This window comes from Rhagoletis zephyria, unplaced genomic scaffold (assembly GCF_001687245.7).
Source record: "Rhagoletis zephyria isolate East Lansing unplaced genomic scaffold, Rhagoletis_zephyria_1.1 Rzeph_scaffold_00632, whole genome shotgun sequence".
Lineage (NCBI taxonomy): Eukaryota > Metazoa > Arthropoda > Insecta > Diptera > Tephritidae > Rhagoletis > Rhagoletis zephyria.
Window position 1 is genome coordinate 92,331 of NW_016157716.1, and position 21,334 is coordinate 113,664.

At 36.6% G+C, this 21,334-nt stretch overlaps 1 protein-coding gene across 1 annotated transcript in view; it reads left to right on the plus strand.

Moving 5' to 3' along the window:
- LOC108360811 (homeobox protein unc-4-like) overlaps window positions 1-21,334 on the plus strand; it is a 34,840-nt gene that overhangs the window by 11,819 nt on the left and 1,687 nt on the right. The window lies entirely within an intron of this gene.

Here is a 21,334-nt window from a genome sequence, read left to right on the forward strand (position 1 = left end):
CGTTTTAAGCTTTATTTTTTGCTCGGAAAATAATCGTTACGTTTTAAGTTTTATTTTTTGCTCGGAAAATAATGATTACGTTTTAAGTTTTATTTTTTGCTCGGAAAACAATCGTTATTTCTTGAGTTTTATTTTTTGCTCAGAAAATAAAACTTAATTTTTGCGTATGCGTATGCGCATGCGTGAATAGACAGGGGGCGGCTGCATTGAACTTTTAACGCCACTGTGGAGTGGGTAATGAAAATACAGATACCAGGGCAGAAACAAAGAGAACCACATTTCTAAAGAAAAAGTGCAAAAAAGCGCATACGCATACGCAAAAATTAAGTTTTATTTTCTGAGCAAAAAATAAAACTCAAGAAATAACGATTATTTTAGGAGCAACAAATAAAACTTAAAACGTAACGATTATTTTCCGAACAAAAAATAAAACTTAAAACGTAACCATTATTTTCCGGACAAAAAATAAAACTTAAAACGTAACCATTATTTTCCGAGCAAAAAATAAAACTTAAAACGTAACCATTATTTTCCGAGCAAAAAATAAAACTTAAAACGTAACCATTATTTTCCGAGCAAAAAATAAAACTTAAAACGTAACCATTATTTTCCGAGCAAAAAATAAAACTCAGTTTGTGAGGCCCAAATATCCCTGAGGAATTTAGCCCACACAAGCAATACGACACCGCACAACAGCCAGTCAAGCAACACAACTCATAGCAACACCCGACAGCATCTTTGTGACCATGACAACGAAACATCACACAGCAACATGTGGCTGCACGACCACGCAACATCAAGCACGCAGCCCATAAAATATAGAGCACAGCCAGAAAACAGTCAGTCAGCACGGAGCTGTGGTCGCGAGTGAACGACTACAGTTGAAGGGAGCGATAGCTTGTGAGTGGTGCGCACACACCACAAGACATCACTTTTCAAAGGTAGAGAACCATATTTTGTAGTGAGAACTACCGCTGAATGGAGCGATTGCTTGTGAGTGGTACACACACACCACAAGACATCACCACTCAGAGTAGTGATCATTAAAAACAGTTCCGATCACCGCTCGCCACTGTCTACAGCGAAGCCGCGTACGAACGACATCCGCTCGTTCGCCGTCAACGGCGCAACGCCAGGCGCGTCCGCAAGAGCGCTACCCGTCGTCGTCAGCAGCGCCACGTCAAGCGCGCCAGCAAGAGCGCTATCCGGCGCCGTCAACAGCGCAACGCCAAGCGTGCCAACAAGAGCGCTACTTACAGTCGCCAGCAGAGCCACACTCACAAGGGCATTACTCATCGGCGTTAACCGAGCGCCTCTCATCGTCGCCGCCGACAGCGCACCCGCAAGAGCGCTACCCGTCGTCGTCAGCAGCGCCACGTCAAGCGCGCCAGCAAGAGCGCTATCCGGCGCCGCCAACAGCGCAACGCCAAGCGCACCCGCAAGAGCGCTACCCGTCGCCGTCAGCAGCGCACGACAGGCGTACCGAGGCTAGCAGCGCGCCTTTCAACGGCGTCAACAGAGCGCTGCTCACCAGAATTGAAGCCACGCCACTACCGCCTAACGGGACAGGAAGCCGTTACCCAACCACTGCAAGTGACGCCAGCAAGTTTTGTTATTTGTTATATGTTCTTTATAGAAATTAAGAAAATTAAATTAATAAAGTGCGATTTACCAGAGCCCCGAAACTACAAATTTATTGTAACGAACCCTGGACACGGCGAGTATACCCCAGCATTGTAGAAGAAGCGGCGGGGCGAATAAAACGCATCGTTACAAGTTAATAACGATTAAAAAGTGATTTTTATAATAAAACTTATAACCCTTTACGGTCCCTGTTTAAAAATGTTCTTATTTAAAAATAATATTTTCATACAAAATTTATTACGCACGTATTTGACACTTCACATCTAAGTATGTATATGTAAGTGTACATACGCACCCCAAGCATGCAGAGCGCCGCTCTGAGAGCGGTGACAACACACATACATACATAGTACATCTAATCTAATAAATATTATAAATGTGAAAGTTTGTATGTTTGGATGTTTGGGAAATCATCACGCGGAAACGACTGCACGGATTTGCATGAAATTTTGTACGCATATAGCTTATGGGCCAGGTTGGTTAATAGGCTATTTTTTTAAGAGTTGCCACCTCTTGAAAAAGTTTAATTTATTTAATATGCCGGAACGACTGAATGGATTTGCATGAAAATTTGCACACAGATGGCTTATGACCCAGATTGGAAAATAGGCTACTTTTCTTAAGAGTTGCCACCTGTTAAAAAAGTTTCATTGAATTAATGCGCGGAAATGACTGAATGGATTTGCATGAAATTTTGCAAGCAGATAGCTTATGACCTACAGTGGAAAATATAACCATTATTTTCCGAGCAAAAAATAAAACTTAAAACGTAACGATTATTTTCCGAGCAAAACATTAAACTCAAAACATAACGAGTATTTTCTGAGTAAAAAATAAAACTCAAAATATAATGATTAAACTTGATTTTTGTAAGTAAAAATTAAAAAATAAAAATCAGTGCCGCTGAAGGTACTCCGAGTAATAAGAAATATATTGGTTTACTCCTTATGCACGTAGCATTTCTCTTTCCGCGTGATTTTTTGAGTTGAAATTTCAAAGGATAATCGTTATTTGCGGTCCCTGTTTTTAAACGATATTCAAATATAAAGTATTCATTTTTACTATGCATTATTTCCCTCAGTGTAGTTGTATGGAGAAAATTTTTTGTTAAGCTACAAAGCATGACCCCCCCCCCTAGTTCCTTTGGTCATAAAAACGTGCCCTGGGAAAATTGTTTAAAACCCGACAACGGAAAGACGTGCCTCGAAAGGCCCAAAAGTTCAGCATGTTCATGCAATTTTTCACATACTGGTCAAAATTGCCTATAAGTCAGTGGGAAATGTAATATATTTTAATGGCATTTGATGTAGTTGTGCCCCGATGGCAAATATGGCTAACCTATTTTTGAACCTTCCCAAATTTTAAAGTTATTGAGGTTTTTTCACGTAAAATTAGAATTTCCTAGGAACTCAGAAGATAAATTTTAGCCAAGGAAATTTAGATCAAATTGGTACGAAGGAAAAAAATTTGTAGTAGCGAACTTTTGATGCAAATTACTTCTATTTGACACGTAGATCATGGATCCACAGTCTCACCCCTAAATTTCATACCGGAACATTCCGCTATCTTATTTTATTTTTTTTTGCGACTTGCAAGCTTATTTTGCATTTTTTCTAAAATACGGCCGTAGGTATACACATTTGTAGAAAATTTAATTTTCCACATTTTTTATATACAAACTTAAAAAAAAATCATTTTTTATTGTAAATAATTAGCAAAACCTGCGAAAAAATGTTTGCATTGTCACGGTTTTCGTCATTTTTCAACAACTTATGAAGATGCGTAACATATTCAAATTCCAAAGTTGAAGGGAACCTTTCTCTTTTAGTGTTGGGTTCTCCGGCGGCACAAAATTTGTAAAGCAAAATCTAATTTACGGTTAGTTCAGATGCCATATTTGAGACGCCATGTTGAATTTTTCAAAAGGCCTCACTGCGTTTCCCCAAAAAAACCTCAATAACTTTAAAAGATGGGGAGGTTTAAAAATACTGTAGCTATTTTTGACATCGGGAGACAAAACTCCATCAAGTTCCATTAAAATATATTAAATTTCCCACTGACTTATAAACAAAATATTGGCCGCATTGTGAAAAATTCCATGAATTTGCTGAACTTTAGGGCCTTTGATTGAGGCACGTCTTTCCTTTATCCGATTTTAGAAATTTTTCGCAGGTCACGTTTTTATGACCAAGTGAACCTTTCTGGGGTGATTCTTGTTTTGTAGAACCAAGTTGCAAAATAAGGCGCAGGCTACTACACATGCATGATGATATTCATTGAATTATTTTGCAAAACTATAACTAAATAGCGGAGCGAAGGGTGTTATAGATTACGAATGTTGCGAATGTGGAATTTTAGACATCCGCGGATGCGAATGCGGATGCGGATGCGGATGCGGATGTCTAACAGCTAACATGCGCAAGTTAGTGTAACAGAAAATACACTACTGTACCGATGACATCATCCAATGTATGATACAGAATCAGTAGTTTACATAAAAGATTCCTATTGAACATTATCAGCAACCAAAACATTCCTATTGAACATTATCAGCAACCAAAACATTGTCAGCAAATAAAAGATTGAACATTATCAGCAACCAAAACATTCCTATTGAAGATTATCAGCAACCAATAAACAAAAGAAACCAGAGCCTATAAATAGAGGATTAAGCATAGAAATAAGTTAGTCTTCTATTATACTGAAGCATATGAACTTCAGGTTAGAATTGATTTAAGTACATCTTGGTACCAATAAAATTATATTTATTTATGTACATCGAGAGTATGAATTTAACTGGGGGCTCAATAAGTGAATAATAAAAGGAACTCCTAAAAAATCTAATTCCACACGTCCTGAAAAAGGGGACAAGGAGAACCAAATATAAAACTGGACCGCTTTCGAAAAAAGCGATTACAAGTGTTTGATCAAGGCAGAGGAATCATTATGGAAGCAAGGGTAGTAACCTTGGAACAAGCTTATGCCGCTGTAGAAGCACAATTAGCCCAGCTGCAGCAAGCGCAAGTACCTGAAATCGAAGAATTCCAACCGATAAGTCCCAGGATAAACAATGCAAATGAAATAAATTTGAGACTATTCGAACGGCTACCAGTGTTCAACGGAGACACATCCAAATACAGGACATGGAGGGCAACCATCATATCAGCAATGAGTCCCATAGAAGCCTTTCGATATACCAAACCATATTACGATGCATTATTTATAATACGTCACACGAAGATCGAAGGAGAACCAGCAACTCTTCTACAGAATCATGGCACAGTATTTCACAAAACGAACGGAAGTATCAACCAGGAGTTCAAGCTATTCCCCACATGGAAAGATCAAACCCGACACCAATGGACGTGGATACATCAATAGGAAGATTCCGGCAACCCACGAATAATCAGCATCAACAACAGCAATCGTATCAACAGAATCCCTTCAGAAACAACTATGAACGACAAAGAGCAGGATACGCAACTTTCAATCCCAATAGAGGAGAACCATTTAAACGAAACCACCAACCAACGTCATCCAGATATAATATAGCACCACAGAAACTACAAAGGATCAACCAAATAACGGATAATAATAGTGATCAGTCATTAAGGGTAAATATAGATGAAAGCGAATTTGAAAATAGAGCTACTTTTTTAGACGAGTAAATAATCTGCCGTGTCTTCAGATTATTTTACATGATAACAAAAAACTATTAGTTTTAATAGACACAGGTTCGACATTAAATTATATTAGGAAAAATATTCCAAATGGAAAGACCTTCCCAGTTAAACAATTTGTTAGTAGAACTCTGAATGGTTCAAACACAATAAACTCAGCCAAGAAGATTAGAATGCTAGGACAAGAATTAATATTTTTTGAAATCGAAGAATTAAAAGAATTTGATATGATATTAGGAGAACAATCCTTGAGAGAAATGAAAGCTAAGATAGATCTGTTCGAATATAAAATGATGTATGTCAGGAGAACAGAACAGAAGAAAAAAGAAATGGATGTCAGTCAAGTAAATTTCACAATAGATGAGAGCAAATATAAAAAAGAAGTTGAAGAAATTATGAGAATTAATGAGGAAACAAATCCTATTTTACCATTTACAACAACAATTGAAGCGACGATCCGCACTAAAACTGAAGAGCCAATATGGACGAAACAGTACCCTTACCCCTTTTCAGACAATAATTTTATAAATAAAGAAATAAATAAAATGCTAGAGAATAATATAATTAAACCCAGTAAAAGTCCCTATAACTCACCCGTATGGACAGTACCAAAGAAAGGAACTGACGAGTTAGGAAACCCTAAGAGAAGAATGGTCATAGACTTCCAGAAATTGAATAGCGAAACCATTACCGATAGATATCCCATACCCGATGTCAACATGACAATACAGAATTTAGGTAAAGCAACTGTTTTTACAACCCTAGATTTGGAAGCAGGTTTCCATCAGATAAAAATCAAGGAGTCAGACACCGAAAAGACAGCCTTTAGCATAAACGGAGCAAAATATGAATTCTTAAGGCTGCCGTTTGGACTAAAGAACGCACCTTCAATATTTCAAAGATGCGTAGATGACATATTAAGGAATTACATAGGAAAATTCGTGCATGTATATATAGACGATGTGTTAATATATTCATCCTCACACGATGAACATATGGAACACATAAGAATTGTTATAAATGCACTGCGTCAAGCAAATATGAAGATTTCATACGAAAAATCTCATTTTTTCAAAGACAGCACTGAATATTTAGGACATATTATTAAACATAACAGAATAACCGTAGACCCACAAAAAATTGAGACCATAAAAAATTACCCGGTGCCTATGAATCTGAAAGAATTAAGATCATTTTTAGGACTAGCAGGATATTATAGAAAATTCATCAAAGACTACGCCAAGATTACTAAACCCCTAACATTGTTTTTAAGAGGAGAAAACGGTCTCGTAAAGAAAAATCAAAGTGAAAGAATGCAAATAAAATTAGATGAGGAAGCCATAAAAGCGATGAATATATTAAAAAAGGAATTACAAGCACAAGTCGAACTCTTTCAACCCGATTTCAATAAACCCTTTGATTTAACCACGGACGCAAGTAATTTTGCCATAGGAGCTGTGTTATCCCAAGGTAGAAATCCCATTTGTTTTATATCCAGAACACTAAGCGAGACGGAACAAAAATATAGCACGAACGAAAAAGAGTTATTAGCCATAATTTGGGCACTACAAAAACTCAGGAACTATTTATATGGACGATCAGACCTTACAATCTACACGGATCATCAGTCCTTAACCTACTCTATTTCAGGGAAGAACCCTAATAATAAACTAAAAAGGTGGAAAAACCAAATAGAAGAATACGGTGCCAAATTGGTATACAAACCAGGTTCTCAAAACATAGTTGCAGACGCACTAAGTCGGCAACAAATTAATCAATTAACCGACTCAGAATCGCAGCACTCTCAACTCAGCTCACCCACTGAAACCATAAGAAGGGTAGGCACTAGCTTAAACCATTTTAATAATCAAATTATTATCCAAACTAACAATGGATTAGTAAGAATAGAAAGTAAAAATATATTCGGAAAATTTAGACATACCATATACTTCACCACTATAGAACAATTGATAAGTGATATTAAAGGCGTATTACACCCAAACAATATTAACGCCATAATCACTACAGAAGAAATTCTATATCAAATAAAAACCACACTAGTACAAACTTTCCCAACAACTAATTTTGTAATAGCAAATGCATTAGTCAGAGACATCACTGACGAAAATGAACAGAATGAGATAGTTGAACAAATACACAGAAGAGCACATAGAAATTATAGAAATAATATAAAAGAACTCTCTGAGAGCTATTACTGGCCTAACATGCAAGATATGGCAAAGAAGGCAGCACAAATATGTGAGATATGTAAAAAATGTAAATACGACAGACGACCGAATAAATTACTTTACGGAAAAACACCAATACCAAATGAAGTAGGTACACATTTACACATGGATACATTTTTTATGGACAACCAAATATATATAACTACAGTAGACAGATACTCAAAATTCTGCTATATAAGAAAAATACCAGATAGGAAAAACACATACATATATTTGAATGAAATACTATCACAAATATTCCCATACGCAACGAACCTAACAACCGATAACGACCCGACATACGTTAATGTAGTAGCAAAATCTGTATACGATCGACTACATATACAGCACACAGCAGTGCCACCACAACATTCGACAACGAACGGTCAAGTAGAGCGGACGCACAGCACAATAGTGGAGCTAACTAACTTACTAGTAAAGGAAACCAAAGGCAAACACGAAGAGGTAATATTCGAAGCAGTACGACAGTACAATAAAACCATTCACTCGGTCACAGGACATAAACCCGAGGACGTGTTTTTCAACAGAGGAGGATACGACTATAAAGTCATCAGAAATAGAATTCAATATAATCAAGAAAGAGATATCACCCAACAGAAGGCACCGAACAAACAAATTACTTACAAGAAAGGAGATATTATTTACGTTAAGAGAAGCCGAAGAAATAAAAAACACGATAGATTCATGAAAAAAATAATTGAACAGGATAACGGTAGAACAGTCACAACAACTGATAATAGAATAATACACAAAGATAACATCCGTACGAACTAGAAATGATACTCATAATAATAATAATCTTGCTGTGCATAAACAGAATTAGTTCAGACACAAATATTACAAACCTGAAAGGAAAAGATTATATATTAATAGAAACGAATCCAGCTTTTATATTTGATAGCTACGATTATTTATATCATATTACAAATTTAACTAGAATATTAACACCATACCAAAATATATTAAACTCAAAATATAATTTAGATTCAAATCCTGAAATGAAAATATTACACCAAAAAATTGAAATATTAATAAAACAGATAAATCCAGTTAATAGATTTAGAAGAGGATTAAACGCATTAGGGACAATATTAAAATGGATAACGGGCACACCAGACCACGATGATGAAGTAGAGATACAGACAAGAATCAATCAATTAATTGAGGGACATAATAAACAAAAAATAATAAATAGTAATTTCGAAAAAATGTTAAAGAAATTAAACCCCAAGGATTTCTCTGAAAAATTAATACTCACAGAAGTCTACAATGAACTAAATACTCTCCTAACTACAATTAATTTAGCAAAAAATAACAACTTCCTGTCAACTTCATTAGACTTAGAAGAAATCACAGAAATCATTGCGAAAGAAAAAACAAATGTTTTAACCATAAATATTTTAGAATATGCAGAAATTAAAATTGTTAAATTCAAACAAAACTTTGTAACAGTTTACAAATACCCAAAAATCAAAGAAAAATGTGAACAATTCTACATCCACTCATTAGCTTCAAAAAAAGGAAAATTAATTATGGATAAAAATATTGCTTTATGCAAAGGAAATCAATACGTAAGAATCAATAAATGTAAAGATTTTATAGATCAAACTATATGTAAGCAGAATAAAAGGGACGAATGTACAATACAAATATTAGAGAAAAATAATGCTCAATGTAAAATGATAAAAGAAAAGAATCCACCCTTTATTAATTATGGTAACGGAAACATTATTATTAGCGGATTAAATATATTAAACAACGAGATTTTAGATGGAGATTTTTCAATTTATTTCAAAACCAATATAACATTAAATAATGAAGAATATATCAACATTAAGGAAACTATGGTAAAAATACTCCATAAAAAGCATAAAGAAAATTTAGATATATTAGAATACTTAGAATCTCAATCAGAATACAAGTTCAATAATCTAGACGAAATATCATCCATATTTGTACCAATTGAACAAAATCCAATTAAGGCTACATTTATAACTATATTAATTATAACCCTATTAATCACAATAACCAAACTATTATTAGAATTTAGAGTAAAGAGAAGGAATATACTTTATCAAAGAGCACTAATACAATGTCCAAAAGACCATGAAGAAAGAAAACGAAAATTACTAGAGTCCAAATTGTAAATGAGGACATTTAATTTTAAGAGGGAGGAGAGTTAGTGTAACAGAAAATACACTACTGTACCGATGACATCATCCAATGTATGATACAGAATCAGTAGTTTACATAAAAGATTCCTATTGAACATTATCAGCAACCAAAACATTCCTATTGAAGATTATCAGCAACCAAAACATTGTCAGCAAATAAAAGATTGAACATTATCAGCAACCAAAACATTCCTATTGAAGATTATCAGCAACCAAAACATTCCTATTGAAGATTATCAGCAACCAATAACAAAAGAAACCAGAGCCTATAAATAGAGGATTAAGCATAGAAATAAGTCAGTCTTCTATTATACTGAAGCATATGAACTTCAGGTTAGAATTGATTTAAGTACATCTTGGTACCAATAAAGTTATATTTATTTATGTACATTGAGAGTATGAGTTTAACTCGCGGATGCGGATGCGAATGCGAATGCGGATGTCAAGTATTTTTAAGAAAAAATTAAATTAAGTTATTTAGATAAATAAAAAAATGGAAAAGTTAGTAATCCTTAATAATGTTTATTTTATTTTCTACTTGAATTCAAAAATTGGAGCATTATAATTAATAAAAAGTAATGAGAATTGCAATGGGGCTGAAAATATAGGATGTATCCTCCTAACTTTAATCTTCACTTGAAGAATCTAGCATAATGGCGAGATCGTTGTTTAAACACCGCTTACAAGCAAAACCAGGTGTGTCAGGTTTGTCTAAAGCTTTTTAAAACGAATTCATCATTCTCATTCCTTTGGCTGTTTCAGAATTTGGGAAACCTGTAACGTATTTAGTCTTTGTAATTCATTTTCTTCTGTGACTGGTTTGTGCTTATAGCGAAATAAATTATTATTTTCCAGGGGCATATTGATAGCTGCGGTCCAAGAAACGAAGTTGCACAGCAACTCAACTTTGTTGGGTTGCGCCGCCTACAATGTGCTCCGTAAAGATCGCGAGCGAGATAATGGTGGAGGATTAGCGTTCATTCTACACCACACAGTGCAGTATCGGCTAATCGAAGAAGACATCGACCCAAGGGACACTACCCTAGAATGTCAGGGCATAGCTGTCCGGTCAGGCGATGTCGAGCTCGAAATATTTAACGTGTACATACCCCCTGTCACCTGCTGCCCGGCTGGATATCTCCCTGACATAGGTGCGCTACTCAGAGGCGAAAACCGATTGGTAGTAGGTGACTTCAATGCGCACCACGATCTTTGGCATTCAAACCTGGCCAATGATCGGAGGGGAAACATTTTGGCTGAGCAGATAGACGATTCGACATTCTGCACCATGAACGACGACGCCCCCACCAGGATTGTGGGCAGCTGCAGCAGCTCGCCATACCTAACAATTGCTAGCGCTGGTCTGATAAATAGCATATCATGGCGACCTATGCTAACGTTAGCATCAGACCATCTGCCCATAATCATCTCGATCAATAAGCCCACCGACTTTGCTCACGCGGATCACCGAACCTACACCAACTTCAACAAAGCTGATTGGAACGGCTTCGCGGAAGTTACCGAGAGCAGCTTCGCCGCCTTCCCCACACCCACAGACGTACATGCTGTCGAACGCCAGTTCCGCAGGGTAGTCACTGCCGCAGCAGCTCGCTTCATACCGTCCGGACGTATCCCAAATTTGCCGGCTGAAGCAGCTGTACTAGCAAATGAGCGTGACCACCTACGCCAGGTCGACCCCGGGGACCCTCGCTTGAGGGACCTTAATTTGGAGATTCGGCAACTGGTAAATCAACATAAGCGGAAAAAGTGGGAAGAGCACTTGAAGGCCTGTAACTTCACCTCTGGTGTGAGTAAGCTCTGGTCAACCGTGAGGTCCTTGTCCAACCCGACGAAGCGTGATGACAGAGTGGAAACCTCATTCGAAGGTCACGCTTCGTCGGACCCGAAGAAATGCGCGAACTATTTTAGTAGGCAATTCACACTGCATCCTTCGGTAGACAAGGCCAAACGTCGAGTGACCAGGAGGCTGCACAAACTGCCCAAAAACAGTGCACCATTTGCTTTCACCAGCGGTGAAGTGAAGGGGGTCATCGGGAAGGCGAAAGCCTCCAAAGCCATTGGACCCGACGGAATCTGTATGCTGATGTTGAAACATTTGGGGCCTGTGGGAGTAGCATACGTCACGGAGGTCCTCAATTTGTCTATGACCACTCTCATCATTCCTGATGTGTGGAAATCAGGGAGAGTGGTCCCACTGCTGAAACCGGGGAAGCCCGCCAACAGAGGAGACTCCTATCGCCCGATAACGCACCTTTCCCCGGTCGCGAAGACACTTGAGGCCCTGCTGCTCCCATACTTCACCTGCCACCTAACCCCAGCGAAACATCAGCATGGCTTCCGTAAAGTGCACGGCACAACAACAGCACTTAACGCCATAAACACCCAGATAACTCTTGGCCTAAATCGTAACCGCCCCTGTGAGAGAACTGTCCTAGTAGCGTTGGACTTGTCAAAGGCGTTTGACACCGTCTGCCATTCCACGCTGCTAGAAGACATTGAGGCCTCCTCTCTCCCACAGGGACTGAAGCGATGGTCGGCGAATTATATGAGTGGTCGACAATCATCAGTAATCTTCAGAGATCAAACCTCGAAACCAAGAAGAATAAAACAAGGGGTTCCACAAGGTGGTGTTCTCTCCCCCTTACTTTTTAACTTCTACATCTCGAAACTCCCCAGCCTCCTGAAGGAGTTTCCCTGATCTCGTACGCTGATGATTGTTCCATTTTGGCGTCTGGGAATGGAATTGATGACCTCTGCTCAAAAGTAAACGGCTATCTCTCCAGCCTTTCTCGCTTCTTCACTGCAAGGAGCCTAACCCTCTCCCCAACGAAATCAACGGCGACCCTCTTCACCACCTGGACGAAGGAGGTCAGGCTAGAATTAGGCATTCACGTCGACGGCACACCTATACCGACGGTGAACAACCCAAAAATTTTAGGGGTTACCTTTGATAGCCTGCTCCCCTTCTCCGCGCACACAACCGCAGTTGTCAACAAAGTACAGAGCCGCAACAAGGTCCTCAAGTCGCTCGCCGGCAGCACTTGGGGCAAAGACAAAGAAACGTTGCTGGCAACATACAAGGCAATTGGCCGGCCGGTTCTAAATTATGCAGCGCCAGTTTGGTCGCCGGGGACTAGTTGGACGCAGTGGACGAAGCTACAGACTTGTCAGAACGCCGCACTCCGGACAGCGACTGGGTGCCTTCTGATGACGCCTGAGGACCACCTATACAGCGAAGCCCAAGTGCTCCCCGTAAGGGAACACAACAAAATGCTCTGTAAGCAGTTTCTGGTGGGGTGTCACAGAAGCGAACACCCCAACAGACCACTGCTGGAGGAGGAGCCTCCGCCCAGGCACGTCAGGGGGCACCTATTCGTGTACAAGGACGCAGTCCAGACCCACACAGACCAACCACTGGACCCAATGACGTACAGACAAGCGATTAACGACATTCATAGTCTCCACCTACCTCGACTCCCGGCCTAGGAATGTCGTTATCGGAGCCCAATCACCACCTGTGGAAGAGACGGAGCTTCAACTACCTAGAGAGACCCGCGTTACCCTGGCTCAGTTACAGTCTGGATATTGTAGCCGCCTAAACAGCTACCTGTCCAGACTCGACCCAAACATCCCAAATGAGTGCCCGGCAAGTGGAGACTCCCCCCACGACACCAACCACCTCTTCACATGCCAGCTCAATCCGACTCAACTAACACCCCTCTCCCTTTGGTCCGACCCCATCGAAACAGCTCGTTTCCTGGGCCTACCGTTAGTTGAGCTTGACGATAATGATTAAAAGTTGACCCGAAACAGGCGGGGCTTAGTAGTGCCGCTACAACAACAACAACAACATTATTTTCCAGCAATGAAAATTTGGAACAAAATTCTGTTTTCGAAGTCGTGGCTGCCAGCCGAATTGGATCAGAATATTGTTATTTTTTATAAGCGTTTGAATTATTGGAATAACGGATGGTGAAGGTCTCAGATAGTTACGTAATTCTTACCTAATTAAAGGTCAGACCTATAGCTTTTCAATTATTTGAGCATCGATTCTCTTTATAGTCGAACGTTGACCAATTCTGCTGGAAATCCCTGTTGAAGGAGCGTACTCTCTGACTTTAAATAGCAAATCACGAAGACGTAAGGGGAGAGTTTTACCTCAGAAGTTTTTAGCCAAGGATCCAATGGATATCCATAAGAAAAAAAATTGCCCTACAAGTAAACAAAATTACTGTTTTTGAAATGTTTGCCAAAAATAAATTCCCCAAAGAGCCCCATTTGAAATGGTTGAAACAAATATTTATATGTATGTAACATCAAAAGCAAATCACGAAAATTTGGTTTAAAATGCACACTTTCTTCTTTTATGTCTAGTAGCATTTTTAACATTGGTCCAAAAAAGTGATAATAAAAAAAGAAACCAATGCGGGTATTTAAAGCGCAGAAAACAAAAAAAAAAATATTAAAAGGACAATGTGAAAACTTGTACGACTGCCCACTGATAGCTCGGTTATATAGCTTAAGAAATAATATGTTTAAAGACACTTTTATCAAAGGTGATATCTATATATGACATTTGACCAGTTTTGTTACACAAATACTCCTAAGTGCGGCGCCCGGGTAACACGATCACAGGCAAAAAATATTGGCTGCAATTTGTCATTTTGTTTTGTGTTAAAATTAATGCAGAAGCTCCGCGGTTGCGAATGCGAATGCGAATATTCGCAAAACCCCTGTTGTGGTCCAGAACGAAAAGTTTCTGTAGAAAAGACGAAACTCTGAATTTTTACTAGTTTCACTGGTTTACAGCAAAAATTTTCCTATGTAGAATTGCTCGGTGATTCCGAAAATCGAGTTAATTTTTTTTCTATGGATACGTTCTCGAGATATTTTCAATTTACCGTTATTCAGGAAAATGAAAGCTAATGAAATTCTCCATATACCATATACACACCACTTACCGATAGGGCTTATAGTTTCTGAAAAATTAATTAATCATTCCACCTTTTTGTATTTTTTAATGAAAAAATGTTAAAAAAAATCTAACTTTAACATAAGAAAAATTTAAAAAATAACAGGTTCTGTGCCAAATTTTTGCATATGTGCTAAACCCTGTTCTGTTACAAACAAACAAAAAACCAAATTACTAATGAAGAAAATCGATGGATAAATAAGAAATAATGAAAATACGCAAAGATTTTTTGTATGAAAAATGAGCAGGAAAGAAAGTTACTCATACGCCTCGTACACCTAAGTAACACGNATGGACCACATAACGAAAAGTTTCTGTAGAAAAGACGAAACTCTGAATTTTTACTAGTTTCACTGGTTTACAGCAAAAATTTTCCTATGTAGAATTGCTCGGTGATTCCGAAAATCGAGTTAATTTTTTTTCTATGGATACGTTCTCGAGATATTTTCAATTTACCGTTATTCAGGAAAATGAAAGCTAATGAAATTCTCCATATACCATATACACACCACTTACCGATAGGGCTTATAGTTTCTGAAAAATTAATTAATCATTCCACCTTTTTGTATTTTTTAATGAAAAAATGTTAAAAAAAATCTAACTTTAACATAAGAAAAATTTAAAAAATAACAGGTTCTGTGCCAAATTTTTGCATATGTGCTAAACCCTGTTCTGTTACAAACAAACAAAAAACCAAATTACTAATGAAGAAAATCGATGGATAAATAAGAAATAATGAAAATACGCAAAGATTTTTTGTATGAAAAATGAGCAGGAAAGAAAGTTACTCATACGCCTCGTACACCTAAGTAACACGCTTTTCTGCTCATATTTCATACAAAAAATCTTTACGCATTTTCATTTGACCACTTATTATTTCTTATTTATCCATTGATTTTCTTCATCAGTAACTTATTTTTTTTTGTAACAGAAAAGGCTTTAGCACAAATGCAAAAATTTGGCACAGAACCTGTTTTTTTTTTAATTTTTCTTCTGTTAAAGTTTGATTTTTTTAATTTTTTCATCAAAACATAAAAAAAGTGGAATGATTAATTAGTTTGTCAGAAACTATCAGTCCTATCGGAAAGTAATGTATATATGGTTTAAAGAGATTTTTTTTTGATGCAGAAATATTCCTAGAGCATCTAGATGCATTTCTGTTTCAAAAAGAAAATTTTGAAAAAAATGTCGCTACCGTTATATTGTTGCCCCGTAAGTGTTGTTTTTAAATAGATGAAAAAGGTTATTGCCAAATCCTCAGTGTTGTGATATTAATCCACACACAATCATGAACTACCACCAATTGATTTTATTAAATAAATTCAAATTACGAATATGTAAAAACACGATGCGAAAAACTAAACACCTGCACACAGCTGGAATACGAGAAATATTTGAAGAAAGAGTGTAGAAATGATCCATAACTTGCAAAACATGTTTCGTTTCCACAAAAATAAAGCGAACACTATTAACTTGATGAAACAGTCCATGTCCAAAAACCCCGGAGGAACACTGAAAGAATTCTGTGTTCTAAATTAGCATATTTTGAACGAATTCGGAATGTCTAAGGTGGAAAAGAAACCAACCTTTCTATAAGGAAACAATTATAGAAAAAGAATTTTCTTACACTGTATTCATGTCTCCACCAGCAATTTGTGACGACATCATTTAAAAGCAGCTAAGGAGAATCACGGCACTATTTATTAGATGGCATATTCAACGAGTGCCATTTGAAGTAAAATAGGGACAAATGGCAAGGTTTGAGCCAAGTTGGCATCCCTGCTTCTAATAATATAAAATATAAAAATGTGAAATATCGAGAGCTTGAATTCTATCTGCAATTTGCACAAAAACTAATTTGTGATTTTAGAAACCATCTGGGACTTATTACCTGTCATTATATACGGTAGCATTAATATCACTGATGACAGTTAAAGCTTAGGTAGATTTTTATATCAGAATCTCATCCTTGTGAAAAGTGTGCAGATAGAGGGTATTATTGAATATAAGCCCTCGATGTTTAAAATATATAAAAAATTTTATTTCAACGTATACAAAAAATAAATCTACCTGCGATACAGCACGGCGGGAGACGAGGAAGCGGGGGCCGGGGGGGCCGCGGCGTAGCGTGACGTGGTGTGCGCGCCGGTCGTGCGGGGATACACGGGGCGCGAGCGCGAGCGCGGCGCGCGCGGTGTGGCGCGCTGACGCGGGCCGCCGCGAAGTTAAGCAAATTTAATGTTTGAAAGAGAAAATGGATTTTATTTCGTTTTTAAAAAGGTAATAATGTCAATTGACTTTATTTCGCACCAGGGTGGGAAATAAAGTCAACTGACCTTATTTCCGTTGATCTTATTACCTGTCACCATGTGAATATTCAGGTTTGTTCAATGAATTTTTCCCTACTTGACCTTCAACTGACCACGAACCTGACGTGGTGGAGACTAACGAACTTCGGATTTGCATTCAGCGTGTCGAATAACATAGGGATATATAGGTTTGGTTTAATATGCATAAGCTTTTTTTTTTTTGTAAACCTGTGTAATTATTTGAAAATTGAAACAACCAGGCTAAAGCGTGTCTAATTAACTATTATCGTGGAAAAATCAGCAAGATACATGCTATGAATCAGTGGATAACAATAACTCTTGTAAAACTTCGAATTTTGCAAAATTGCTCTAATTATATTTTTTTTATGGTTGTAAACCGAATAAAGAGATTTGTGCGAATAAATCTTGACCGTCCAATTTTGGGTGGCCCACTGAGAGATTTTCACTCAGTCCCTTTTCAAAAGGATTGCGTAATATTTGGTAAAGGTATGGCAATAAACTCAATAAGTACTTTTCTACAAAAAATCTAGAACATTTTTGCATGGTGGGAAAAATTAAAGGCATTAAAAATTTAAAAACTAAAAATTAATTATTGGCTTTCTTGTAAAATTGTATATTAGGCTGGGTCGATTTTGTATGGGGGAAAATAAAAGTCATTTGACCGCATTGTAATAGTAATATTATGATGTCTTAGGTCTCAGCCAATTGTTATTGGCTACGAAAGATTAATTTAAAACTTATCTTTAGCCCTCGCAATTGAATCAAAGTGTATGAATTTCGAAAATGAAACTTTGGCTTGTAATATCTATGGAATGCGTTATTGTTATAAACAGGACGATATATCAAATTAAGGGCTATTAAATTTAGAACCTCACGTTCATTTATCATTTTTCAATAAGTCTACACGATTTTAAGATATTAAAATCAAAAATAAGAAAACTATGATTTTCTCATATGAATTTTCAATTCTTCATTACTTCAGCAACCAAGTGAAAAATACAAAAAAGTTGAACGAGATTTATTTCAAACCTTTTAATGTTTATATAATATTAAAATGACCATGGACTTGGTCACGCCGATTTGGTCAGTTTTCAAGATCGTGGTGAATGAATGTATTGTCAAAGATTAGGAATCGTTCGACAAGTTAATAGTAGTTTCAAACATATAAGTATTTACATACATTACAATTAGGTTGAGAAACGCCTATTTTAAGTCCATTTTTGCAGTCTTGAAAACTGGTGCGGAATGGTTTCATTAGTCGCCGCAGAAGCACATTTTTCGCTGTTTCTAAATTTGCCGTTATATGAAAGTAGGGGACGTGCAATAAGTGTTTAGATATACATAAATATTTTAGTTGATTCCATTATGTGAAAAAGTGTCTGTAGGTAAATGCAATAGTTTTCAACATATCCTGGGAAATCCGTTTGAGGACTCTCCAATTGGACGATATTGCTTTGCATTCAGCTTGAACGAAAAAAGTCACTCGCTGGCACAGTTTTCTGTAATCCGGTTCTTTTATTTAAAGGTTATTTATACAATTGAAGAGAAATTTTTTTAGAAAAAAACTGGAAATCCACTTAAGCTTTTCGATATAACTTTGGTAAATGTTACTCGATCGGTGCGTAATAATTAACAAATTGAAGGCGAGACTTAATGTTACTGATTTTTGATAATAATATGACTAAAATAGTTCAGATTATAAACAAATTATTTTAAAATAAAAAAAATCTTGAACAAAATTTTTTATCATTTTCTTATATTTGCAATTTTTATATTGTATGCATAAACATAAGTAAACCAATTAGTGTGTCTAGAAGTTGTGCCTGTTCAGTGTTTCCATACTAATTTGCATAAACAAAATTCTATTAGAGCTACCGAAATTGTTCCTAAATTTGCAAAAAATCGCAAACTATAGCTAATATTAAAAAAGGATTCGAATATTGGGAACTAGCGATCTAAATGCACGCCAGCAATATTAATGCTGTTCTTTACATCTTTTGACTATAGGCCAATGCAATTATCAAGAGAACAATTAAAATTTTCTTGAAAATAGATGAGTTTGAGATTAACGATAAGATAAACGGCTACGCGAAATGATACTTGACTTTATCTTTTGCGTTAAAGGATTCATTATCTAATAATATGCACCAAAAGTTTTGGCTAAACCCAGTATTTTTAACAAGCATTGGTCTTATTCGACTAGTGTGCTGTGGGTCACTTGGCGGTCGATGCGCGGGCTGTTACAATTAAAATGAAAGACTAATATTTCTAAGGCTTGTTGTTGACTTCATGATACAATATATTTTCACTATTACCAAGGGATTTGAGAAAAATTAGATTTTCGACCCGCCCTATTGTATATGCTTATAAATGTTAATTATAGTGTGCATAGCATGCAAAAAATGACTTTTTCAACTTTTGAAATCGCGATAACTCGGTAATGGAAGTTCGTAGGGAAAAAGTATTATAGCAATTTTTGTTTCGTTTCTTTCGTTTTTCTATTTTTACGACAACACTTACCGCATATGAGAAAATAGCGAGAAACCTGTGTTTCAGACCTCTTACCTTGAATAATTTTTTTTTGGGATCAGTGGGCATTTTTGATATTTTATTTGCAATAGTGTAGCTAAGACGTGTATCAATTTTCAGCTCTATGCGAATGATTCATTTTTTCACTTAAAATTGTTTTCGTGAAACTGGCAGATAGTCTTGACATACATATACTAAAATAAATAAGAAAACGTTTGTTCAAATCAATGTCGCAATGGCCGACAGAGCAAAGCTCTGGAGTGCCAGTCTAGAGATTGAAGGTTCGAGTCCTAGAGAAGGGATTTTTTTTAAAATTTTTGATTTTTGTATTGTTATTTTTAAATTGTATTTTAAAAAGAAAAAAATCTCATTTTGCAATTTATACTTATTTGAATTAAAATAATTAACTCACCTTCCTCTAGCCACATCCAAGCGAACCTACGATCTCGGAATCAGAAGCGGTAATCTTCACGCGACGCCAGAACCGACATTTGCCAGGAAAGCAATTGACTGCGTTTTAGTTTTGGCTTTGACAGTTCAAAGGCAGAAGTCGCTTTATGTTCATATGTACATACAAATATGATATTGCCAAATGTACATATACGTTTCTTAGAGAATAAATAAGAAATTTCTGACTTCCTTTAAGAAAGCATTTTCTTGTTTATTTACAGTTCTCACCATACAAAACATGAGAAATAGGCAACAATCATCAATTGGCACGTTCGGAAGGCGCAACCGCTCAGCAACTGTTGCGATTGCACCTTCTGAACGCGTTGTTTTGTACTTCTGATCAACTGAACAGTTGCGCGTTAGATTATCGTAATATTTTCCTGATCATTTGAGACAACATTTTGTGTGTTGTTGAATTTGACAGCTTATGTATCAAGCCGTTCAGAAGACGCATTATGATCACTGATCTTTTTAGCAACGGTTGCACTCAACTGCTGCGCATTCTGTACCTACCCAATGGCAACAAATTGGCGACACGCCGATTTATTGCCGTAGTGAGAAATCGGCAAAATTATTTCTTTTATGCCATTTTTGGAATATGTTTTCAAAATTCCCAAAGTGTTGAACTCCGCGTCAACATGATTCTCCGAAAACATCCTATTTATGCCAAAGACAGGGTTGCAAAAATAGGAAGCCCCATAGCGACGAAAATAGTAAATTTCGTTTACAAATTATAAGTTTGTGTTCAAAAACAAATGAAATATTAAAAAAGAATATTCCGGCAACAAAAATTTTCTGGTGGGTTCAATTCTGAGGAAGTCGTGGCTGGTGTTTGTAAATATGTATTTGTATAAGTTTCTTAGGTGCCTTCCACACGTTCTCGGAGAAAGAAAGTATTTTCTAATTTATTTTCCGTTGTGCTTTGTTTTTGTTTTCAAATTTTAAGTAGATTGGAAAATCGTTTTCTTAGCATAAGAAAAGTTATTTTCCTAAATTTAGTAAATTTGAGAAAATGCTTTTTTATTTAATATAATATTTTTTCTAATAGTTTTTTTTTAATATTTAGTTGTTGTTTGTAAACAGGAAGCCCGTTTTCGTATTTTCAGTAAACTGTTTTAATGAATTATTTACTATATCGCGACCAAGAAAACATTTATACAACTTTATGTAAAAACTTCTATCCGTGTATAAACTTAAATGTCTATTTTGACCGGACTAATTATTAATAAGCTAATTTCATTCACCAAAGTAAATGTTTGAAATTTCTGAAATGAAACGCTTTGTT